Source organism: Callorhinus ursinus, unplaced genomic scaffold (assembly GCF_003265705.2).
Source record: "Callorhinus ursinus isolate GAN/ISIS: 27379988/994484 unplaced genomic scaffold, GSC_fseal_2.0 scaffold12, whole genome shotgun sequence".
Taxonomy (NCBI): domain Eukaryota; kingdom Metazoa; phylum Chordata; class Mammalia; order Carnivora; family Otariidae; genus Callorhinus; species Callorhinus ursinus.
Window position 1 is genome coordinate 55,830,947 of NW_027397074.1, and position 27,735 is coordinate 55,858,681.

General features: G+C 35.3%; 1 long non-coding RNA gene across 1 annotated transcript in view; it reads left to right on the forward strand.

The window, feature by feature from the left end:
• The window catches only part of LOC141373894 (uncharacterized), a 533,790-nt gene that overhangs the window by 469,464 nt on the left and 36,591 nt on the right, over window positions 1–27,735 (forward strand). The window contains exon 5 of the long non-coding RNA XR_012380290.1: window positions 11,674–11,737. This is a non-coding gene — a long non-coding RNA (uncharacterized lncRNA). The remainder of the gene's footprint in view (window positions 1–11,673; window positions 11,738–27,735) is intronic.

The window sequence follows — 27,735 nt, forward strand, 5'->3', positions numbered from 1 at the left end:
AAGGGCAAGACCAGTTGATATGCTGTCTGCAAGAGACTAATTTTAGACCCAAAGACACCTCCAGATTGAAAGTGAGGGGGTGGAAAACCATTTATCATGCTAATGGGCATCAAAAGAAAGCTGGGGTAGGAATTCTTATATCAGACAAATTAGATTTTAAACCAAAGGCTGTAATAAGAGATGAGGAAGGACACTATATCCTGCTTAAAGGGTCTATCCAACAACAAGATATAACAATAGTAAATATTTATGCCCCTAACATGGGAGCAGCCAATTATATAAACCAATTAATAACAAAATTAAAGAAACACATTAATAATAATACTATACTAGTAGGGGACTTTAACACCCCCTCACTGCAATGGACAGATCAACTAAGCAGAAGATGAACAAGGAAATAAGGGCTTTGAATGACACACTGGACCAGATCGACTTCACAGATATATTCAGAGCATTCCATCCTAAAGCAACAGGATACACATTCTTCTCTAATGCACATGGAATATTCTCCAGAATAGATCACATACTGCGTCACAAATCAGGTCTCAACCAGTACCAAAAGATTGGGATCATTCCTTGCATATTTTTGGACCACATGCTTTGGAACTGGAACTCAATCACAAGAGGAAATTTGGAAAGAACTCAAATATATGGAGGCTAAAGAGCATCCTACTAAAGAATGAATGGGTCAACCAGAAAATTAAAGAAAAATTTTAAAAAATTCATGGAAACAAATGAAAATGAAAACACAACTGTTCAAAACCTTTGGGATGCAGCAGAGGCAGTCCTAAGAGGGAAGTATATAGCAATACAAGCTTTTCTCAAGAAACAAGAAAGATCTCAGATATACAACCTAAACTTATACCTAAACAAGCTGGAGAAATAATAGCAAATAAAGCCTACACCTAACAAGAGAAGACAATTAATAAAGATTAGAGCAGAAATCGGTGAATTAGAAACCAAAAAACAGTATAACAGATCATCAACACTAGGAGCTGATTCTTTGAAAGAATTAATAAGATTGATAAACCCCTGGCCAGACTTATCAAAAAGAAAAGAGAAAGGACCCAAATAAATAAAATCATGAATGAAAGAGGAGAGGTCACAACCAACACTGAAGAAATACAAACAATTATAAGAACATATTATAAGCAACTATATGCCAACAAATTAGGCAATCTGGAAGAAATGGAGGTATTCCCAGAGACATATAAGCTACCAAACTGAAACAGGAAGAAATAGAAAACCTGAACAGACACATAATCAGGTAGGAAATTGAAGCAGTTATCAAAAATCTCCCAACAAGCCAGAGTCCAGGGCCAGATGTCTTCCCAGGGGAATTCTACCAACCGTTTAAAGAAGAATTAATACCTATTCTTCTGAAACTGTTTCAAAGAATAGAAATGGAAGGAAAATTTCCAAACTCTTTCTGTGAGGCCAGCATTACCTTGTTCCCAAACCAGAGAAAGACCACACCAAAAAGGAGAATCACAGACCAACATCCCTGATGAACATGGATGCAAAAATTCTCACTAAGATACTAGCCAATAGGATCCAACAGTACATTAAAAGGATAATTCACCATGACCAAGTGGGATTTATTCCTGGGCTGCAAAGGTGGTTCAACAGCTGCAAATCAATCAGTGTGATAAACTACATTAATAAAAGAGAGGACAAGAACCATACAATCCTCTCAATAGCTGAAGAAAAATCATTTGATAAAGTACAGCATCCTTTCTTGATTAAAACTCTTCAGTGTAGGGACAGAGGGAACAAACCTCAATATCATAAAAGCCATATATAAAAGCCCATGGCGAATATCATCCTCAATGGGGAAAAACGGAGAGCTTTTCCCCTAAGATCAGAAATATGGCAGGCATGTCCACTATCACCACTGTTGTTGAACATAGTACTAGAAGTCCTAGCCTCAGCAATCAGACAACAAAGAGAAATAAAAGACATTGGAATTGGCAGAGAAGAAGTCAAACTCTCACTCTTCACAGATGACCTGATACTGTATGTGGAAAACCCAAACGACTCCACCCCAAAATTGCTAGAGCTCATACATAGAGCTCATTGCTTCATAGAGCAATGTAGCAGGATATAAAATCAATGCACAGAAATCAGTTGCATTTCTATACACTAACAATGAAACAGAAGAAAGAGAAATTAAGGAGTCGATTCCATTTACAATTCCCCCCAAAACCATAAGATACCTAGGAATAAACCTAACCAAAGAGGCAAAGGAAGGATCTGTACTCAGAAAACTATAGAGCACTCATGAAAGAAATTGAGGAAGACACAAAGAAATGGAAAAAGGTTCCATGCTCATGGATTGGAAGAACACATATTCTTAAAATGTCTATGCTATCTAGAGCAATCTATACATTCAATGCAATCCTTATCAAAATACCATCAACTTTTTTCACAGAGCTGGAACAAATAATCCTAAAGTTTGTATGGAATAAAAAAGATCCCAAATAGCCAAAGGAATGTTGAAAAAGATAATGAAAGCTGGTGGCATCACAATCTGGACTTCATGCTATATTACAAAGCTGTAATCATCAAGACAGTATGGTACTGGCACAAAAACGACACATAGATCAATGAAACAGAATAGAGAGCCCAGAAATGGACCTTCAGCTCTATGGTCAACTAAGCAGGAAAGAATATCCAATGGAAAAATGACAGTCTCTTCAACAAATGGATTTGGGAAAACTGGACAGCCACATGCAGAAGAATGAAACTGAACCATTCCCTTACACCATACACAAAAATAGACTCAAAATGGATGGAAGACCTAAATGTGAGACAGGAATCCATCAAAATCCTTAAAGAGAACATAGGCAGCAATTTCTTTGACCTTGGCTGCAACAACTTCTGGCTAGACATGTCTCCAAAGGCAATGGAAACAAAAGCAAAAATGATCTACTGGGACTTCATCAACAGAAAAAGCTTTTGCACAGCAAAGGAAACAGTCAACAAAAAACAAGATAAAGGACAGAATGGGAGATATTTGCAAATACTGTATCAGATAACATTTTATCTACTATCCAAGATCTATAAAGAACTTATCAAACTCAACACCCAAAAAACAAATAATCCAGTCAAGAAATGGGCAGAAGATATGAACAGACATTTCTTCAAAGAAGACACAAATGGCAACAGACACATGAAAAAATGTTCAATATCACTCAGCATTAGGAAAATACAAATCAAAACCACAATTAGATACCACCTCACACCAGTCAGAATGGCTAAAATTAACAAGTCAGGAAACAACAAATGTTGGCGAGGATGTGGAGAAAGGGGAACCCTCTTACACTGTTGTTGGGAATGCAAGCTGGTACAGCCACTCTGGAAAACAGTATGGAGGCTCCTAAAAAGTTGAAAATAGAGCTACCCTATGACCCAGCAATTGCACTACTGGGTATTTACCCCAAAGATATATACGTAGTGATGTGATCTGAAGGGGCACTTGCACCCCAGTGTTTATAGCAGCAATGTCCACAGTAGCCAAACTATGGAAAAAGCCCAGACGTCCATCAACAGATGAATGGCTAAAGAAGATGTGGTATATATATATATACAATGAAATACTACTCAACCATCAAAAAAAAAATGAAATCTTGCCATTTGCAATGACGTGGATGGAACTAGAAGGTATTACGCTAAGTGAAATAAGTCAATCAGAGAAAGACAATTATATGATTTCACTCAGATGTGGAATTTAAGAAATGAAACAAAAGATAATAGGTAGAGAGGAAAAAAGTAAAACAAGACAAAATCAGAGGGAGTTAAACCATAATAGACTCTTAATCATAGAAAAGAAACTGAAGGTTGCTGGAGGGGACGGGAGTAGGGAGATGGGGTAACTGGTGATGGACGTTAAGGAGGGCATGTGACATAATGAGCACTGGGTATTATTTAAGACTGATGAATCACTGACCTCTATTTCTGAAACAATAATACATTATATGTTAATTAATTGAATTTAAATTAAAAAAATCTATACCTGAAGGAAAAAAAAGAAATGAAGTAATCAAAAGAGATAACTGTAGGTGGCATTATTAGAACAGTAGTTAAATATATTAGAATTTTTTAGTGAATAAATACAGTTCAATTTAATTTAATTTAAAAATGATTGGAGACCTATTTGATTTTTTTTTATAGATTCATGAATGTCAAGAATCAGAGGGGAAAGGATATGATTGTGCATAGTTAAAGCAGAGATAGTTTTGTTACAGTTTATGTTTCAGAACTGAAGTTTTTTAAATGTAGGTACTTGTAGACTTTAGTATGGATATGATTGAATTGTAGAATATAACCTCAAATATTTTAGAGGTCCTTTCTATTAAGGACATAGTAATCATCTAACTTTTTCCATGTCTCCATTAAAAGAAATATTCCTTCAGAGCAAAGGAAGTTTGAAAAAGTCCCTTTGACACATTACTTTTTTGTTGGCGTTAATGGAATAGTATAGACCCTTGCTACTCAAATGGTCTATGGACCATCAGTGTCATCCAGGAGGTTGTTAACAATGCAGAATCTCAGGTCCCACTCTGGACCTTATAATGAGAATTAACATTTAAGAAAGATACTCAGGTAATTCTTATGCACATTAGAGTCTGAAAGGGACTGTTAAAAATCTTTGCACTGTAAATTAGTGCTGTCCAATAGAACTTTGTACAATGATGGTAATGCCCTGTGCCATTCAATACAGTAACCAGTAAACACATATAGCTATTAAGTACTTCAAATATAGGTAGTGCCAGTAAGAAACTGATCTTTTTTATTTTATGTAATTTTAACTAATTTAAATTTAAATAGCCACACATGGCCAGTGGTTACCATATTATACATTGCAGCTGTAACTTTTTATTCCAATGTATTTATGGGAATAATGTATGACTTTGAAGCTTTGGGACGTTTGTTCTCTTTACCTCATTTGCCAAAAGTCATAGGGCCCTTGTAATACACTGATACTTCTAAGTACTGTTTATTTATTTATTTATTATCTACACTATTCCTGGAACATAGTTATTGTATTCCACTACAGTTATTTGTTTATGCTGGGACTCAGGGCAAGCAACCCCAAAATATGCCACTTTGGCATATTGATTATTTTGATTACTTAAGAAACAGCCAATGCAAAATGTATACTTTGACCCTCCTTTGTCTCCAGAAAGCAGGAAATAAATCTCACATGTGAAGAGTACCCACCCTGTGCCAGGAGGTAGAGATATCATCGGAGATAGGGAATTCAGGGCCAAAGAAGCCTGTATAAACAAACCTTGTTACTTTTACTGATTTACTATGCCAGCCCAACTTCTGTTTAGAATTCCTTACTAATTGAAGCCCCAAAACATAAGTTTTATTTGTCCTGTCCATTTTTCACAGATTTATTTTCTTTCTCTAATGTGTGTAAAAACTGCATGCCTTGGTCATTTCTGGGTCTTAATTTTATTATTGGGCCTCCATGCACACATAATTAAACTTCTTTTTCCCTCTTAATCTGTTTCATGCCAATTGAATTCTTAGTCCAGTGAGAAGAACATTGAAGTGGAGAGTAAAATTTTTCTTCTCCAACATTTACATGGCTATTTTCTACTATGTCCCACAATCAACCTGATCCCAAGATGAACTGTAAGCTTCTCAAGGGAGAGATCATGTCTTAATGATCTTTGTATTTCTATTTACCTAGTACCAAGTTTGGCATATATGAGGTACTCTGTGTAATACCGTTGAATTGAATTGACAAAGAAATAAACCCATGAGTATTTTTTTATTTTATTTTATTTTATTTATTTTTAGAGCAGCCATTTTTAAAAACAGCTTTTTGAGGTATAACTGATGTATAAAAAAACTGCACACATTTAACATGCAGATTTGATGAGTTTGGATATAGGCAAACACCCATGATATCGATACAATCAAATTAATAAACATATCCAACATATTCCAAAGACTGTTTTGCTTGTGTTTCTTTTTTAAATGGTAAGAATATTTAACATGAGACCTACCCTCTTAACAAATTTTGAAGTATTTTATTGTTAAATATAGTCACTATATCATACAGAGATCTTTAGAAGTTGTTCATCTACCATAATCGAAAATTCATTCCCATTGAACAACTCCCCCCCCATCTCTAAGAGATGTCTGCACACCCATGTTTACTACAGCATAGTCAGAGTAGCCATTTATGGAAACAAACCATGCATCCACCAGCAGAAGAACAGAAAAGGAACCTGTGGTATATACATGGAATGTAACATTATTCAGACTCAAAACAGAAATAAATCTTGCCATTTGCTACAGCATGGATGATCTTGAGGACATTATGTTAAGTGAAATAAACCAGGCACAGAAGAGGAAATACTACATGATTCCACGGCTATAACATATCTATAGTAGTCAAATTCATAGAAGTAGTGCACATGGAGTCCAGGGATCGAGTCCTGCATCGGGCTCCCTGCTCAGCAGGGAGTCTGCTTCTCCCTCTGACCCGCCCCCCTCATGCCCTCTCTCTCATTTTCTCTCTCAAATAAATAAATAAATAAAATCTTTAAAAAAAAAGAAGTAGTGCGCATGGATATTTATTTTAATAAGGCTTAGTAAAGCATGGAATTAGATTTAAAGTAACATTATCTTGGACAATATCCATTAGTGTTCATCCCACCCAGAAAGCAACTGTCAAGCAAACAGAAAAATAACAATTATAAAAACAATAAATTGTGCATGGCTAGACTTAGTTTCAGTTCTTTAAAGTCAGGCTGATGTAAGGAAAATGCTGAAGCAGATCAGTAGACATATTAAATATCCTGGCTAAGTTATTTATGAGTAACATGCAAATCAACCTTTTGTACTGTCAGTTCTGAATTGGCAAGAACACCAGAGCTGGGCCTGGGACATGGAAGAGGGGATGTTCCCCTAAGGGTCTAGATGACTGAGAAACTGAGGCTGGATAGCCGAATTGTCCAAGTCCCAAGCTGATGTGAGCTAAAACATTAGCTACAGAAGACAAATAACCAGGGGGTCACTAGCACCAGGTGGATAGCCTGACCCTCATGCCGTGGTGGGAATATCCAAATGTTTTTCTGACAAGCAGTGCAAACAGCCAGGTAAACAGCTTGGGACATGAACAGATGGCTTTGTAATGCCAGTTTTTGTTTTTTTTCTTTTTCCTCCTCCTCCTCCTCTTCTTTTTCTTCTTCTTCGGAGAAGAAGCAGACTGCCTGTGGCAATAATGGCTTCTAACTTTGAACTCAACAGGCTTTCTCATCAAGATTCTCAAATCATGTGGCTTGTAATGAACTATTACTAAAGCCAGCTCCATGTATTTTGCTCATTTCCATTGTCTTGTGAACAAAGATAAGTCTACTTGAAGTTTTAAACTATCTGCACCTTCATATTACTTGAATTCACTAGACATTAGGAATGCTATATTATGATATACTGAAAATATTTTGTTGATGAATTTCATACTTATAGTTCATTCTTCAGGAAGTCTGCAATATTTACAAAGAGTTCTGGCAAACAGGGGGTCTTTTGTTTATTTATTTGTTTTAATCTTTAATTATGGAAATTTTCAAACATATTCAAAAACAGATAATGATAAAAATCCACAAATCTATTGCTCAGCCTCAAGAATGATCAACATCCTTATCTCATCTCTATTATTTGAATAGAGTATTTTAAGCCAGATTCTACCATACTATTATTTCAGTTATAAGTACTTCACTATGAATCTTTAAGATACTTTTTTAAAAAATAGAACAATAATATTATCACAGTAATAATTTCTTATTATTTAATGTTCAGTCCCTTTTCAGTCTTTCCTGGTTATCTCAAAATGATATTCTCACAGTTGGCTAGTATGACTCAAAATTCAAGCAAGGTACAAACTGAATTTATTTGATGTGACTCTTTAAATATATATTTTTTGTATTCTTTAAAAGATTAAGTTGCGTAAGAACACTTAACATGAGATCTACTTAAGTGTATTGTTACCTATAGGTACAATGAACATGTCTCTACAATGTAATCATCTTGCATTACTGAAACTTTAGACCTATTGAATAACAACCCCCCTTACTCCCTGCCCCTAGGTTCTGGCAACCACTATTCTATTCTCAGTCTTTGACAATTTTAGCGTATGGGGAAGGAAAATAATTTCCCCTTTACCCTTCTGAGTTCTTAGCTTAGACCCCTATAATAAAAGATAGCTTAACAATAGAAAAATGAGCACACATTTATTTAACATGTGTACCTCATGTACACATGGGAGATACCCATGGGAAAATAAAGAATTTTCAGTGATAGCCTAATCCATCCTCTTAAATACTATCTTCAGCTAAAGACAAAAAGAAAAACTTTGGGGGAGGAGGAGTAGATGGGGGAGGGACAGGAAGCCCAGTTATGGGTAACCTGGAGGTTACCAGGAAAATTATGTAAACAAAAGTAAGGTTTGTTATGCAGATCTAAGTTGATGCCTTCTCCATTGATAAGATTTTCTTGTGATTTAGAGTCCTTCTCTTCCCGGTTTAGAGGTGGGGCAGGAGAAACTGTCTTTCTAATGAGTTCCCAGGATGGGCCCTTTGAGAAGCGCTATATTTGTTTTGTTTGTTTGTTTTGTTTTGTTTTTGATTTTATTTATTTATTTGTCAGAGAGAGGGAGAAAGAGAACAAGCATAAGCAGGGGGAGCGGCAGGCAGAGGGAGAAGCAGGCTCCCTGCTGAGCAAGGAGCCCAGTGAGGGACTCAATCCCAGGACCTGGGATCACAACCTGAGCCAAGGACAGACACTTAACTGACTGGGCCACCCAGTCATCCCTGAAGACCATTGTTAAACACATTTCTCTGAACAGAAATTGGTATAGTACACGTGCCTCATTTACCTTCAGAGTGCTATATCTTCATTAAAGTTTATCTGACTGGCCTTACCAAAACTGGTTAGAGCATAATATTAGTCACACCATAACACTAATCACTCCAAACTCAGAGGCAGAATAACATAATGGTTAAAAACAACACTGTTTTGAAAAGATACAAGCACTCCCATGTTTATTGCAGCATTATTTACAATAGCCAAGATTTGGAAGCATTCTAAGTGTCCATGAATAGATGAATGGATGAAATACACACACATATTGGGGCGCCTGGGTGGCTCAGTTGTTAAGCGTCTGCCTTCGGCTCAGGTCATGATCCCAGGGTCCTGGGATCGAGCCCCGTATCGGGCTCCCTGCTCCGCGGGAAACCTGCTTCTCTCTCTCCCACTCCCCCTGCTTGTGTTCCCTCTCTCTGTCAAATAAACAAATAAAATCTTTAAAAAAAAATACACACACACACACACACACACACACACAATGGAATATTACACAACTGTCCAAAAAAGGATGAGATCTTGCCATTTGTGATAACATGGATAAACCTAGATGGTATTACGCTAAATGAAATAAGTCAGACTGAGAAAGACAGATACCATATGATTTCACTCATATGTGGAATCTAAAAAGCAAAACAAATGAATAAACAAAAAACAGAATCAGTCTTATGAATACAGGGAACAAACTAGAAGGTTGCCAGAGAGAAGGGGGTGGGGGTGGGCAAAATGGGTGAAGGGGAGTGGGAGATACAGGTTTCCAGTTGTGGAATGAATAAGTACTGGAATAAAAGGCAGAGCACAGGGAATATTAGCCAATGATACCTTAATAGCATTGTATGATGACAGATGGTAGCTACACTTGTGGTGAACATAGTATAATATATAGAGAAATTGAATCACTGTGTTGTACACCTGAAACTAATGTAACATTGTGTGTCAACTAAACAAACAAAAAGCTGCTTAGCATTAGAAAGATCAGGATTTTCTTTCTAATTCTCCTGCCATATGGCTATGAAACATCAACCAGGTTGCTTAATTTTATGACTCATTTCCCTCACCTATGAAATGGGAAAGTACTAGTACCAAATCATGGGGCTGTTTTAAGGATTAAATAAGACAATGTATGTAAGGCATCTGGCAAGTATTTTAATTCTTTAGCATGATATTAGAGCTTGGTTAATGTCCTTACCTTGGCTGGCCAGAGTTTGAAGTTTAATATTACTTGGCATTTGTTAAATAGTACCTAACAGGAATACAAAGGCTTTAGGAGTTTTGCAAGAACTGTCCTTGAGGGTATAAAAACTATAATTGCTTTTATAATTTGCAGTAACTAGGTTTAACTTTTAGTTTTGAAAAGGATTTTGGAGAGCCATAAGTAGGAAAAAAATAAGTTCATAAAATCAAGTGTGTACCTTCTATTGTGTGGGGGAATATAGAGGAAGAATTCTTTTTTAAGGAGCTCATACAACCTGAAGCAAAGTCTTGCAGAGTCCCAGAACCATTTCTGTCAACTGTCTTCTTAAATAAAATCTAGTGACCTGTATCCAACCAAGAGAAGATCAATTTAGTCAATTTATTTTTTAAAACAATCTCCATTAAGGAAATTGAATTGATTGACACATGGTCAAAATAATTGGATAACTGGCAATAGTTTTTATCTTACAGCCAGGAGTTTTGGCATTATAGCAGATCCTAAGAATTCTGCTGTGTTGTCCTTGCCACTGGAATAAAATGAAATTGGGTTAACATTTGGGGTTTTGGGTTTGTTTCTTTAAATTTTTGCAGGGTCCTCTGAGTTTGTACTGCACTGCCCTCTGGAGGACAGAATTCATCATAACACATACACTGTAATTTTAGGAAAGTCTATACTCCTGCATAAAGACAAATTGTGCTTCAAGAATGTGTGATTCATGATAATAGCACCAGGACATAATAGCAAAATAAAAATTATTATAATTTATGCTAATACTTCAATTGGCACTATTGAGTAGTATTGTTTTTCATTCCAAGTATTAAATTTCAATCTCTATAACAAATGATTAAGGTTTTTTTAATCAATATTCCTTTAAAAAATTATGTACCTGTCTTAGTTGGCTTTTAAAATAAAGGTCTAAATGTTTCCATATTTTAATATATTAATAGTTGAAATTCTAAATGCATCAAATTTATTTTTCTGATAATCAGTTTGCCCTTTATATTTTGAATATAGATAAAATTTCCTATATGAAGAATAAATATGTCTTTTTATTCATTTGCCATAGATTTTGACAGATAGTCAAAGGTTAGTTCCTTATAATGTACATGTGCATGAAAACTCGCTGGTTGGGTTATAAAAATAAGCTATTAAGATATTTCTGCAGAAAATAAGTCTGTTGAACTTGACTGGTTGATAAAATCAATGAAACCAGGTAAGAAAGAGAAATATTTTAAGCAGATCTAAGTGACGTTATGATCTTTCTTGAACTTTGAAAATTATTGCTTTAAAAAAATACTGTCACAGAAAGAAATTCCGGATGCACTTCATGGGACAAAATTTGTGCAAAATTACACAGTGATAGTATTGTCCATGATTATCCTGTATTATTGTCTAATTTTATTTGGTTTGTATGAATTTGGTATAACAAGAGAAGTTACTTTGTGTTTTTCTTTTATACCTCAGACTAGAAACCCAAGATGTTTTTGGCTGTGATCTTTAGGCTGAGAACTAGACTCATTTTAAGATGAAAGAGGAAAAAAACAAAGTGGGAATCTTAAGGATTTATTCTATTTTCCTTTCTTATTCTTGTCTAGGTTTTTCAACCAAGCAAAAGCATCTGCATGTTGACTTCAGAGTGTTAACTAAGGTCACATGTAGGTAAGTTCTTACTTAACACTGCTAAGCTGCCAGTCCAAATTGGGATGGGTAACCAAAAAATGGAGCTAAACAGTAAATGTTACTTGTCTCTCACAGTTGTTTTTCAACTCCTGTCACCTTAAGACTTTCCCACATTGTCCAGTGTCAGGATCTAAAAGCTAATAGGTTACTTTCTATTTGATTTTTAACTGTAATATTAGTTCAGGTCAAATAGCCAGTTAACAGATTAATCAAAACATGAGAATCAATTTCCAAATGACATTGCATGTAGGAGTTAAGATTTAAGAGAAAGAAGGGACTGAGGCAAAAAAAAAAAAATGAAGAGGAGAGTTTTGTTTTGTTTTGTTTTGTTTTTGAGAGAGAGAGAGGGTGGGAGGAAGGGCAGAGGGAATCTTAAGCAGGCTCCATGCCCAGCATGGAGCCCAAAGCAGGGCTAGATCTCAAGACACTAAGATCATGACCTGAACCAAAACCAAGAGTTGGATGCTTAACCAACTGAGCCACCCAGGTGCCCTGAGGTTCACTTAACCAACTGAGCCACTCAGGTGCCCTGAGTACTATTACCACAAGATAATAGTTACTGGGATAGCCAGATATTAAGAATTCATGTTAATTTCTCTGCTTTTTAAATCCCTATTTATTGCTCCTATCTCTACTTCAACTGTTAATATACACTTAAAATGTCAGTATTTCAACATTTCAATGGAAATAACAAACTTAGGTAAGAAGGAATCAAATGCAAGATTGCACACGTTTTTTGTTTTTACTTGTTATTCCATTATTATTTATTTAGCAAACCACTGGAGTATGCTCACCTCTTCTTCTGGATACAAGCCTTTTATAATAAATGCTCACTGTGCCTATCAGATTTCACTTCAAATGATTTATTACATCAGGGAGTCCCTGTGCTACTGTTTTATTATATTACATTTCCTTTCTAGTGCATATAGCTTTCTCATGATAAAGCTAATTCTGAACTGATTACTACCAATTGCATATTAGCCTGTATCCCAATCTGACTATTGAAATATTTTACTGTTTGTGCCAATAATTTTATAACCTAATATTCATGTACTTTATCTGTTAATCACCACAACCTGAATTAATGTAGCTATATGTCTGATTTATTTGCTACTGTTTCATGATCCCAGAAGAGCTGCAGCACATTTCAGAGTCTTAAATATGTGCATATTGAGTTTTCATGTTGCTTAAAATTTTAGAGTAAAATTTGGCTTTCTGTGTGGTTTTAAAATCAAATTTAAAAGAAAAGTTTTGAGGTTTCTAAACATTTGCTTGGCATATAGTAATGCTGACTTCTAAGTACATGCACATATGATTTCTTATTTGCTGATTTCTCTCTATAATAGAAATTTTGTAAATATGGTCACCCCTGCCCCCAAAACATATATTTCAATCTTCATCCATAAAGAGTTTGACATACAAATTTCAACTCTGATTTGCATTGTATAATTTTAAGTTGCTCTCTGTATTAGGTAGATTTTTTAAAACTAGAATAGATGAACTTTGTTCCATTTCTAACTACTGAACTCATTTAATTGCAGAGTTAGATTCACAACATATCTGCCCCTCAGACTTCTTGACTAAATGTATGCTTTATTAACTGTTTAAAGTATGATTACTCTGAAATCATAAACACCAGTGGATTGTACTGAAATGAATTTTGAAGATTTCTGTGTAGGGACTTAGTGGATGTGTTTTTAAAAAACTAAGTGGCTGAAATAATGTGCACAATATTAGGTCTCCAGTTTTCTTTTACTCTCATTTCAAATACACTGGCACCAATAAGCATAGCAAAAGCAAAACATCTGTAATATCATTTCTTTTCTTTTTTTTTAAAGCTTTTATTTATTTATTTGAGAGAGAGAGAGAGAATGAGAGACAGAAAGCACGAGAGGGAAGAGGGTCAGAGGGAGAAGCAGACTCCCCGCCGAGCAGGGAGCCCGATGCGGGACTCGATCCCAGGACTCCAGGATCATGACCCGAGCCGAAGGCAGTCGCACAACCAACTGAGCCACCCAGGCGCCCATATCCTTTATTTTCTAAACCATGATGGAACTCCATTTTTAACAACATGGTAAGTCATTTTGTTCAGTGAGGATAAAGTTATGGGAGCAAACACAATCATTCCAGTGTCTGAGCAGGAAAAGCTGGTAGTAAGACTAGCTGTGGTGCGGAGGAGGGGAGACTAGCAGAACTCCATATCCTAAAGTGAGATTGAGATATAAATGTCTAAGGAATATATTTAATTAATCTTAAGGAGGGCGCCTGGGTGGCTCAGTCGTTAAGCGTCTGCCTTCGGCTCAGGTCATGATCTCAGGGTCCTGGGATCGAGTCCCACATCGGGCTCCTTGCTCCGCAGGAAGCCTGCTTCTCCCTCTCCCACTCCCCCTGCTTGTGTTCCTGCTCTCGCTGTCTCTCTCTCTCTGTCAAATAAATAAATAAAATCTTAAAAAAAAAAATTAATCTTAAGGAATTCACACCTCTCCGATCCTCACATCTGGGGCAACTTCAACTTTTGACCAGTGGCTTTAATAAGCTTTTGCTAGAACTAGATATCATCAGCATTAGAAACCTTTTGTACATCCATTATTCATTGGAATTATCTATCTCCTAAGCTAAAGATTGTTAGCATCTTCCTTACTGGCTCTGGAGAGGGAGTATAATCCATTATTTCATTTTTCTAAAGGTAGGAGTTCAGTGTATGCCAGTTAAATGAGAAAACTATTCTAATTGACCTTGAGAGGTTAAAAGAATGGATTTGATAGAGAAAAAAGATAAATGGAAAAAAATAAGCTAAAAAATATGACCATCTGAAAAGTAACAAAAGGAACAGGAGTATTCACTTGAGTACAAAATAGCAACAATAATTTAGGAAAACATACACAATGTTACCTATGGCTATTTTAGAACAAAACAGCAGTATAATATTCAGTATAAAATTGGCACTAATTTAAACTATATAACTGATTGCTTTTGATTGAGGAAAGGGGTTAACAGTAAGTTAGTTATCTGACATAATTGAGAAGTGGGATATTTTATCCATTGAAAATTTGTTCAGCTTAACCTCAGGTTAATTTCCTTCGTGATTTTTCTTCCTAAAAACCAACCCTGGGAAAGGAGAGTCTTTTCAAAAAATGGTGCTGGGAAAACTGGATATCCACATGCAAAAGAATGAGGTTGAACCCTTAACTTATGCCATATACAAAAATTAACTCAAAATGGATCAAAGATATAAACATAAGACTCTGAAATACAAAACTCTGAGAAGAAGGGGAAAGCATAAGGGGGAAGCTTTATGACATTTTTGGATAAAATACCAAAGCACAGGTAACAAAAGAAAAATGAGGTAAAATGTGGACTTCATCAAAAATTAAAATTTGGGGGCTTTGAAGAACACTATCAAAAGAACAAGAAGGCCATCCACAAAACAAGAGAAAACATTTTAAATCATGTATCTGACAAGGGATTAATATTCAGAATATATGAAGAACTACAACTGAACAACAAAAAATAATCTGGTTAAAACATGGACAAAGAGCTTGAATAGACATTTTGCCAAAGAAGATATATAAATTGATAATAAGCACCAAAAAAAGATGCTAAACATCACTAACATTAGGAAAACTTGTGAAAGATGGCTATTAGAATGGCTATTATAAGAGAAAGGCGGGGGGCAGAAAATAACAAGCATTGATGAAGATATGGAGAAATTGGAACCCTTGTGTACTGCTGGTGGGAATGTAAATTGGTATAGCTGCTATGGAAAACAGTATGCCAGTTCCTCAAAAATTTAAACAGAATTATCATATAATCTAGTAAATCCACTTCTGGGTTTATATCCAAAACAATTGAAAGCAGGGACCCAAACGGGTATTTTTTTTTAAGATTTTATTTATTTATTTGACACAGAGAGAGAGAGAGAGAGAGAGAGAGAGAGAGAGAGCACAAGCAAGGGGAGTGGCAGGGGGAGAGGGAGAAGCAGGCTCTGCTGAGCAGCCCGATGCGGGGCTCGATTACACCCATGTTCATAGCAGTATTATTCACAGCAGCCAAAAGGTGAAAGTAACCCAAATGTCCATCCACAGATGAGTGGATGAACAAAATGTGGTATGTGTCTCCTGTGATGGTTAATGTGTCAACTTGGAGGAGGTATTTGGATGAGATTAACATTTAAATTGCTTTAAGTAAGCACATTGCCCTCTTGAATGTGGGTGGGCCTCATCCAATCAGTTGAAGGCCCATTAGAACAAAAAGATTGGTTTCTCTATGCAACAGGGAATTCTCCAGCCCCTTGTCTTCACCTGCACCATCAACCCTCCTGGGTCTCTGCCTGCTGACCTTGAGACTGGAACTGTACCACTGATTGTCCTCAGTCTCCAGGCTACCAGCCTCTACTCTGTACTCACACAATTGGTTCTCTTGGGTCACAAGCCTGCTGGCCGAAATTACAGATTTTGGACTTCCCAGCCTCCATAATCATTGATAGCCAATTTCTTATAGCAAATCTCCTTATATAGAGATTGGTTCTATTAATCTGAAGAACCCTGCCTATTGTGCTACAATTGATATGTGTAAGTATCTATATACTTATTGCACTTATCTTTAGTTATAAAATTTCTCACCATCAGAGCTTGGTTGCTCTTGCTAGAGTCTTACACTTACACTTTCAGAGTTTTTGGATACCGAATGTCTGTCTGATTTTGGTGCTCTGGTATCCCAGGATTCCATACATTTTATAATAGTGTAATGCTCACTTTTGCTGTCATAAATCTTCACTTCAGACATCAGTTAGCTGTTTCATTCACCTTTAGTGGTTTGGTACAATCTGTTTCTCAATCCCTACCCAGCCTCCCTGCATTTATTCCAACACTGGCATCTTAATTTCAAAGCACCTCATTCCCTCTTAACCACTCAGCTATCAATTGCCAGGTGTAAACCTCTGAGGTCCCTCCAATCTTCTCTAGGAAAGGGAAGTAGTAAGGTTCCAGGCTGGACATGCAGGCAGCTGAGCAGGTGCCAGAGACTGATGGCTGTCCCTACGCAGTGTGCACAAAGGCTCTTTCTATTCAAGGGAGTGCAAGAGAGTGGGAAGTAGCTGGAGCTCAGCAATTGTGCTCTGCAGATACCCAGCTGGAATAGGCCCTAGGCACAAGAAACTGAAGAGTGAGTGAACACAGCCAGGCTGGTACCAGTGAAGGAATTTTTTTCTCATGTTCAAAAGTTTTAGTACTTAAAGTATATTAACTGTCAATGATGTTTAATTTTATAAATTCTGACAGTAGTCAATAATAAAGTACATTGATATAAATTAAATACTGACAGATTGTTATTTTGCTTCAGTATTGCACTAATTAATGTGATTTTTAACCCCTGCAATCCTTGTCATTGTGATTCTGTCTGTTGAACACCCGTTTTCTTACATCACATCCATAGGTTTGCCAGAGTTAGCAGAGAAAAATACAGGATTCCCAGTTAAATTTGAATTTTGGATAAAAAATAAATAATTTTTAGTTCAGAAATTCAAATTTGACTGGGTGTCCTATATTTTATCTGACAATCATACACACTTCCCGGTCTTGACAATTGATCTTGTTTGGGGCCTTCAAATAGTAACATAACCGCCAAAGTGGACCATCTCACACCCACAATTGGCCTATTTCCTTTGAATCCCCTACCTCCCATTCATTCAGGTTATGGGCATCTGTGTCTTAAGATATGACAACCAGTAATCTTTTGATAGTGTTTGCAACTTGGAACCAAATACAATGCTTTTCTTGAGATGTGACTTGAGCCAAAGAGTAGGACTAGACCTCCCTTGTAGAATCTACTTCTGCTAATAGCGTCTAAGGCAACAACCTATTGGTCAGCTTCATCACACTGATAACTAATATTGATCTTCATCTAATTTACTTTGTCTTTTTCAAATGTTTAGCTGAATGATATTTTACTCCCTAGTTTTCTTTTCAAGCCTTACTTCATTCTATTTTGAAAGATTACACCAACAAATTTTCCTTGTCCCTTTCATTTCTGAGCTCCTCTGAGAGTTAGTTGAGTAGCCCCACTGGCATTGCTAGGTATTCACCTTCTGAACTCCTAATCAGGTTTGCCTGAGATTGTGTCATCTGAGTTTTGTGTTATCTCTGAATATATTTTTTCTCAAAAATTTAAGAAATTTAAATCTGTAAAGTATATGTCCACCTTTGCCCATGTATTAGGTGCTTTACATATATTATCTCTTTTAATTCTCACATAACCATGAAAAGCAAGTTCTATTATTTCTGATTTACAGATGAGGAGAAAGAGATTCAATGTAATCAAGTGACTTGTCCAGGTCAAGACTTGGATAAAAGTAGAAGTGCTAGAAATGGAAGAGGCAAGCACAATGTGGAGCCTAGATAACTGGATAAAATCCTAGCCTCAGAAACATCAATGAGGGTGCAACCTCTGAGAGAAGGAGCAGCCTCAGGGCATTCCAAGGGCCCACAAGAACTAAGATAGGACCTTGATCTCACACTAAGCACCTGCCAAACTGCTCACCAGAGCTCATCTTCAGGCAGACTTTGAACAGGTCTTTGGTATTAAGAGATAAAATAAGAACTTACAAACCCAACCATGGATGTGACTAACCTAGGCTGTGGTTGCCAAATATCTGGAATTTCTAAAAATCAAGAGCAGTTTTGTAAAACAGTAAATAAAACTTGAATTCTAAAAGAAAGTATAAATTTCAGAAGATGCCTGAGGCGGTTTAGTTGTATTTTCTCTCATATACTTTCACAGATGATAGGATGGAATTGTAGCACTGGAAACAGATCTTAGAAATCACCTAGTTCTTCATTGTATAGGACATATAAGTTTAGAGTGGTCAAATGACTCATCCAAAATTCACACTTGTAGCAGAGCAAAGAGTCTAGAGCCTACATTCTCCAGTCTAAACTCTTTTAATTAGATGATGTTTATATTATTATTATAGTTGATTTTTAACTCTAAGTAGATAACTAATGTCATTCATATTTATTGACAGGTAGAATCTATCTATCTATCTATCTATCTATCTATCTATCTATCTATCTATCTATCATCTATCTATCATCATCTATCTACCTATCTATAATCACCTTTCTGTCTGTTAAGTCACTTTCCTTCTTATGGCTACTTGTTTAATAGGTCTGAGACACTTGTTTTCTGCATTTAGGCAACGTGCCATCTGGTGGTAGGTAAGCTGAATTACAGTCAGCAGTCCCACATTGCTTAATCGCTAAACCGATCAACCAGACACTAATCCAAATGTCTCACACACATCAAGTCTTTCATACTATACAAGAACCTAAATGTGGCTTTTTGTTTTGTTTTGTTTTTAATCATAAATTTTTAAAATTATCTCGGTTTTCCAAACCAGACAGTAAGGACTGAGTCCTATAAGCCAAAAACGGAGGTTTTAAAAGGCTGTGAAGATGTCCCAATGTATCATAGTGTCTCAGAGCAACGCTGTGCCTGGGTATATTTTGGTATATAAAAAAAGTTTAGAAACAGAATGACGTTCCCTAAGACACTATTCTGAAAGTTTTCTGAGAACCTCTCAGAGTACTCAGAAGTTGATAGTAAGTTCAGTTACTGGTCCTCTTCCAGTGAATATAAATATGGCTACTCAAGATAATTCAAGGGGCTAGGGTCTAGCTTAACATTTATTTTATTTGAAATAAATTTAACAACACTAGCTTTCTTTGTTTAGCATTTTCCAGTATATCTTTTCCTATCTCTTTCTTTCTACCTTTCTATTTTGATGCTGAGATAGTCTCATGAGACAAAGTTAGATTAAACAAATCCAATCACATTTTTGTGATTATTATGATATATATGGACTTACTTCCAACACCTTATTTTGTTTACTATTTTACATGCTTTTTTCACTTAACTTTTCTGCTCAATTTTTTTAATTCACTTTTTATTCCTTTACTAGTTTAGAAATGTCTTCTATTTTCATTACATATAGCAGTTGTCCTTTTATTTTTTAACATCCTCTCCTGACATAAAATCTAGCATTAAAAATATCTTTGCCCTCTTAAAAAGATTAGAACAGTTTAATTTCTACCACATCCCTCATTCTTTTATGTTAATTGTCTAGTATTTTAGATTCTGCTTTTTTTTAAACTCCTCAAAATAAGGTGTTTTTGCTTCTTTTTGTCTGTTTGTTTTTGCAATTAAAGCTTACTTAGTTTTACCAAAATATTTAAAATGGGGAAAATTGCTTTTGCATTGTAGTTCTTTCTTCAGAATACTCTTTTTTTTGTACTGAAATGCATAATTTAATATTTATTTCACCAAAGTCCACCGATTGAAAAAGCTCTCAGACTTTGTCTGAAAAAAACAAAAAACAAAACAAAACAAAACAAAACAAAACCTTTATTTTACTTCTTTCTTAACCAATCATCTAGCTGGGTATAAAAGTCAATTTGTTCACTCATTTCTCCTGAGCCTTTTGAAGGTATCTTTCCATTACCTTGTGTAGCTTTTGATGCTAATAAAAAGTCTATTCTCATTCTGATTACCTTTCCTTATTAGGCGATCTGTCTTTTCTTCTGAAACCTTTGATTATTTTCTCTTTATTTTTTATGTTCTTCAATCTCACAATATGGCTAGTTGTAGATTTAATTTTAGTTTCTTGCTCTGAATTTGTGTGTCACTTTAATGTAAAATCTCATGTTTTTCTTTCAATTGTGACAAGTTTTCAGGCAATATTTCTGTAAATATTGATTCCCTCCTAGTCTTTATCTCTCCTTCTGGGACACCATTCAGACAGATGTAATGTTTTCTCATTTTATCTTCCACATCTCTTAATTTTTTTCGTTGTGATGGTTAATTTTATGTGTCAGTGTGACTATGCTAAGGTGCCCGTTTGTTATGTTAAACAGCAGTCTAGATGTTGCTGTAAGGTATTTTTTAGATGTGATCATATCCAGATTTGGGGGAAGCAAAGTTTCTTCTGTTACCCCTGCTAAATCTTCATCATAGTTTGATTCTTCAGAGGAATGGGTTATTTTTCTGTTGAAGACTTGTGATTCTTAAGTTGTAAGAATGTCTCTACAAAGGTTGCTTCTCCTGAATTCTTAGGAGTTTCTGTGGTTCTCAGCTAAATGTGATCTCATTCTTGGACCTCCCTGACCCCTGGCTCTGTGTAATGTTCTTGATTCCCCACCACTTCTCACCCCACTATCTAGATTAACTTTCTTCATTACAAGATTTCCAAGAGTACTTTTTATTTGATATCACTTATCTGAGTTTGTAATTATACTTTTATTAGTACAGTTATTTGACAAAACTCTGTCACTGCCTTAGCCTCAATAGACTCAGCTCCATGAGAACAGGGAATATGGAAGTTTTTAGTTTACTATGTAATCCCTAGCACTTGGCACAATGCCAGATACATAGTAGTCATCCACTTAAATTAAATATTTATTTGTAGATCAAATGAATGAGCAAGTAAATACACCCTTTTATCCTGCTAACCATGAAAAAGTTTCTCCTAGATGTATTTCATTCAGATATTGAATAGATCAGATTTATTGAAACTGTTTTTTATTCTCTCCTGCATCTGCTATTATTGGTTCTACTATGGTTAAAGCACTCAAATACCTGAAACATCCAAATACAGATACATTACTAATTACAGAGTTTCTCAGTTTTTGAAATCTTGAATTTGGAGTCATGTAAAAACACCAAAAGTTGCCTTTTATATAAGTCTACAAAGTAAATGAGTTTCTCTAATAGAAGAATTGCAGACTTTCCTCTGCATGAAGAAATGTTAGATCAAAGTGAATGCCATGAAGTGGTTTCACACTGGAATGAGATTCCTAATTCATGATTTTAGGAACCTTAATCTTTATTGAAGCTGGAAGACTGCAGTCCAGGACTTTCTTAATGCTCAGGTGAGATGTTTGGTGCCAGGAAGGTTTTGATTTTTAGAGAAACAGCATGAGAAGTTTCCACTTTTTATAACAAAACATTATGAGACTGTTAATTTTAGAGTTTAAATGAAACTGCTGGTACCTGTTTCTGGCATTCTTCAAAATCACTATGTACTACAAGAGTCATTAAAGGATATAAATTTAGATACCAAATTCTGAAATCAAAGAAGGATCCTCCTTGCTTGATTACTGGTTGTTGACCTCCTATACTGGCTTCAGCTTCACATTGATAACGGTGTGTGTGTGTGTGTGTGTGTGTGTGTGTGTGTGTGTGTGTGAAAGAGAGAGAGAGAGAGTATTCTAACAGCCCCAAACATTTTAATCAGCTAGCTCTTTTTTTTTTTTTTTTTAAGATTTTACTTATTTATTTTGAGAGAGAGTGAGAGAAAGCACATGCGGGGGGATGGGCAGAGGGAGAGACAATCTCAAGCAGACTCCCTGCTCAGCATGGAACCCAGTACGAGGCTCGATCTTATGACCCTGAGATCATGACCTGAGCCGAAATCAAGAGTCAGGCACTTAACTGACTGAGCCACCCAGACCCCTCCAGTCAGCTAGCTTTTAGTGATAGTATTCTCTTTTGATTGTTTGGGTATCCTTTCTGAAGAATTGGCATCCTTGTCAAGTTAGTGGTTCAATAACTCGGTTGTTTAATATTTTGACTTGTATATATGTACATCTACACAAGTTTGGATGGAAGGATAAAAGAGTGGGAAATGCACTTGTTGCGTGCATGCATCTGGTTTAATCAATCTCTACATAGCTTCTGAACAATGAAATGAATTTCTTAAATATTCAAACCTTGACATTAAAAATAACCAGGTCTATAGGCCTCTATTATATTGGCCTCTGTTATATTGTCTCACTTAAAGGGAACTTGAATTAATTTTCATTTTATAACTGGCACAATGCATAGATTTACTGTAAGTACAAAGCAAAACTTTTCATCAGAAGTACAATCTAATTATTGAACATTTAATGGTTGGTCAATTACAAATGGCCAGTAAATCTTTTTTTTTTTCAGCCTCATAAATAGTCATCTGGCATTAAATATTTGTGATCTAGGCCAGTAACCTTTTTCAATCTCACAGGACCTTTTTTAATTAAACTATATCTTTGTCCCATGTCTGTAATCCTCTTGCTGACATTTTATATACAAGACACCTTGCTGAAAAAAGGTCAAGCAGTACAGTTATAAATGGAAAAGAGATTAGAAGAATTCTCAAGCCATGGTGTGATCTAAGAGCGAGTTAAATATGGAGCAGTACTTAGTAGACATGCTCTGTGGACAAGGAGGAATCCTCTGGGTAGATTTTAACGATTGGAGCAGCAAAGCAAGTGAAAATTATTTTTATAGCAAAAAAATGAAAATTACGTTGTTTTTTTTTATGGTCTTCCATAATTATCGTGAAAGACCATGAGGCTTTAAAAGCCATAAGATGTTCAGGAAAACAATTGTGAAATACAGTCATGGCGTTTGTGTAATTCTTGCCTACAAAGACACTTTCGTTGCTCCGTAAACCTGGCAAATGTCAGTCTTGTGTTAAGGTTAATTAACTCTAGAAGTAAAAGAAACATGTTGAAACTTACATGCATCAATGAAGAGTAAGAAAGGAATGAAAAAACTAAGTAAGGAAGAGGGAGAGAGCAAATGCCATGTTACTGAAAAATCTATTTTAGTACATATATATCGAAGAGAAGCTATGTGCTTGGAAGATAAATACATTCACAGAAGATGTGACTTACATTATTTTCACCAGAACATTAAGCAGAAATTGAAAACGGATTTTCTCCCCTTAATATTCTCCAGCTGGAATGTTATGACTAAAACTTGCTGAATCCATGCCACACTGTGATGCATTTAATGGTGTACATGGGTACAACTAAACAATACATTACTTGTAATGTCTGAAATAACCTAGCAAAGCATGGTACTCAAGTGTTGAAATACCACTCTCTGTTTCGCAGAGGTTGCTTAGTTATACCCAAGAGGCCAACCTTCTCTGAAAAGCCTTTCCTGCTAATTTCTTTCTGTCACTTTTATATAGTCCAGTGATAAAAGAGTACCCTTTCATTCCTATGTCATCAAAATGGCATTATTTAGATGTTAATGCTTGAGGCATAGTAGTTGACAACCAGACCTTTAATCATAGGACTTATGCTTTCAGGTTTCTTCGTTTGTAAATGGTCCACTTGGTTGCAAATATCCCTTAATTTTTAAAAAAGAAAAGAAGATCTAAGATAAAATAAAATAGGATCAGACCTTTAACTTTGACTTGAGCTAAATCTCTTTTTGTGTCTCCCAGGCTTTGGGTTTCTGGACAGAATCTTTGTCGGTGCTAAATGAAAAGGTTACTGTGTGCAGTTTCCTTCAGCTATTATAAGACTTCTGGCAGTGACTGAACTGTCAGGTTCCAGCAGGCCAGTCCCTGTTCAAAGTGACCGGATGCTGTGTTTGAGAAATGTGATAGTTGACGGGCTGACATTATGATGCTTGTGACCCAGCCTGGGCCCCAAGCTTTGAATCAGCTATCAGTCCAAACAATAAGAACAGTTTCTAGGCATAAAAACTTGTTTGTATATTTGCTTAAAAGAAAAATATTTTCACTTAGTAAAGCTAGTTATGTTTTTAAAAATCAGTCAACTAAAAAAAGTTCATTGAGTTCTGATAATTTTCAACATGTTCTGTTGAAATCAGCTTTTTTTCTTTCAAAATGACTTGTTCATCTATATAAAATTTTAGACTCAGACCATTTGAAAAGATAGAAAAATTCAGTTAATCAAATAGTTGCTTTTTCTAAATAAAAACTTTCAATTAATTTTCTGAACTGACAGGATGACTAATTATTTTGCCACTGGTTATGTTGAGCATTGGTATGCAAAATGTATTGAACTTTTGTCTGAGTTTATGCAAAATGACCCAGGCCAGTCAAGACAAATTGGGCATTTGATAAATGATATTTTTCACTTTGCTTCCTTAACAGATTAACCTGTCAAATAGTCAGAAACAAATTTACTGTGGGATAGATTATGAAAAATAATCTATTGAATTATATTCTGTACAAAGCACTTGCCAATAGCTCTATTACTGTTGTTGTTACCATCGCTGGTGTATTGAAGTTCAGTAAACTAAGATACAGGGAGGTTGTATAATGTGCCTTAGGGTCATAAAAGTAGTAAGTTGGTTTATCTCTAACTTCATGTTTTCCCAATAATATCAATACTCTCTTCCATTTACTCATCTGTCTGCAGTGTCTTCAGGAATAGTGATGTTTTTCCCTTTTTTATCATATTGTCCAGATATAATAGACAAGAATTTAATTATATTTTGTCTACAAACCAACGAAATAAACAACTGAGAATATCAAATAATGGCATATGTTAAAATTATATTCAAGGAGTTTTGTTTAAAAAGCAAAGCATGTAAATATTATCTTGAGGCACAGGCGTACACACACACACACACACACACACACATATATAAAATAAACAGCATTTAAAAATGTAAATATGGAATATATTGTTTATGATTTATCTTTGAGGTTTTTCCTTTTTCCTTGCTTCTTAAAAGCTGTAATTTTTCATGACTCTGCAGATATTCAGAAATATATGTTCACTACTAGAAAAAGAACAAAATGTTTGTGATATGGTAAATACACTAGGAATTTGCTAGATCATGCTGCAACATATATTTGTAATATTCTACTAAAAGTGTCGTTTGGGAAATTTTCTTGCAATGAGAAACACATCGATATTGATATTTGGAGTCTTCTTATGATATAGGCATTATTTTTTTAAAACAAAATTATGTTACATCCTCAGGCCCTAACTAGATTTCAACCTCTGTTTTTATTAAGTTTGGGCTATATTTAACAAATTAGCTTTTTATATTTATAGAATATTTTAACATATAGACCAGGCTCAACAGGCCACTGCACAACAGCGAAGATTAATCTGTAATACTGTTTCTTGGAATACAGATAATTTTTTCAGTCATCCTAGTAGAAGCTGAATATAGTTCAAAACCAGATGATTTAATTTTAGGTGTGCTAATTCAGAACAAAGCAAAATTACTTTAAGAGGTTCAATAATCTGAAATGCAAAACTATCCATTATATGCAACCTTTCTTCTCTTAAATAAATAAATATAAATTAAGTAAATTAAAAGCAACAGAAAAAGAAATGTTTCTTTTTTTTTAAGCCAAAAATCTTTTTAACATCAACAAGGTATTATCGGTACTATGGCTAGCAACCTTAATCATGTGTTTGTCCTGTCTGGCCTACATTCTAGGCAATGTCCTGCAAAATTAAGTTATAATCATAGCGAAGTAGTGGCCATATATGTAAGGGAAAAATGGGTGACTGTGTATGTCAACATTAGCTAAATTGATTTCACTGCAGATATCACAATTATAATATCTTTTGAACTTCAAAGCACTGGGGATCGATATGACCTTGAAAATAAAAAGAGATAAAAACAATGAATTCCTTTTTCCCAAGCCTGGGGCTCTCAGGGTCAACCCTTTGAACAGATTCTCAAACCAGGTATAATGAAAAAACAACCAGATATGTCAGAAGGTCAAGTAAAATATTAATTAAATTTTAATAACTGTTTACCTTGGAAAAAAGATATTGTCTCCAAACATTCTACCATATCTCATCTCATAAAAATATATTCATGATGCAATAATATTAAGCAATATGTATTGAATTAATAAGCAATGTAGTACTTTATAGTCAAACTAATTGGGATGACATCACAGGTAAATACTAAGATTATGTTGTAGAATTCCCAAAACTTTAAACCCTGCTTAGTTTGAGACAGAAATTTCCATACATGAGGAAATTTAAATTGCTATTCTAGAATTTTTGAATGGCAGGCTAGTTGTTATAACTCTTTTACTGAGAACAATTAGAAAAGCTAGATAATTTTTTAAATGTGTTTGAAGTCATTGGAAAGTTCACAAAGCAGCAACAAAGGTTTTGAGGGGCACAGAAGTGAGTCTGACATTTGGCTTTTCTTATTCCTTCAAGGCAGTATGCCAATTCCTAAATAGCTAAGAAGCTGAGCAAAGCTTACAGAAGACTTAAAGTTATAGAGAGACAAAAACTGAAATACAGATCCTAAGAAGAAAGAGGGGCCCTGATAATTACTTCAGGATTTTAGTTGAGACCCCTGAAGGGTTAGCCTCATTGCAGAATCTCAGAACTAGTCTTCAAAAATGAAAGTGAGGTAGAGACATCACAGGAGAAAAAACTAAGGAATTAGCATCTGCAAACCAGCACTAAAGGAAATACTAAAAGGATTGAGCAGAATATTAAAAACTCACAAGTGGCAAAATTATTAATTTATATTAGACATTTAAAAGTCGAGGGTGCATTTGTAATTTCTGGGTTAGCCATGAAAAGAAAAGTAAGACTGTGTAAGTAACACATTCATAAAGGATAAAGATAAAAAATAAAGTAATTAAAATAGAGTAACCAAAAGAAGATAGAATTCTAGAAATTAAAGATCATAAAACAGTTTATAAAAATAGAAAACAAAGGGGCACCTGAGTGGCTCTGTTGGTTAAGTGACCGACTCTTGATTTTGGCTCAGGTCATGATCTCAGGGTCATGAGATCAAGCCCTTCTTTGGGCTCCAATCAGCAGGGAGTCTGCTTCAGATTCTCTCTCCCTCTGCCCCTCCCCTCATTCATGCTCTCTCTCTCTCTCTCTCTGTCTCTCAAATAAATAAATAAAATCTTAAAGTAGAAAACAAAAGTAATAGGTAGATTTAAACGCAAGTACATTAGTAAGTAATTATTAGAGTTAGTCACATAGAATGCAGGTATTCTATTTGTAAAGATGGCAATTGCATATGACTCAACCTAATGTATTAAAAAATTGAAATAAGTACTCCAATTAGAAGACAAAGATTGTCATTTTGTATGAAAAATGCAGAAGTATGCTACTTATAAGAGACACACCCTAAACATAAGAATACAAAAAGGTTTAAAGTAACAGGGTGGAAAA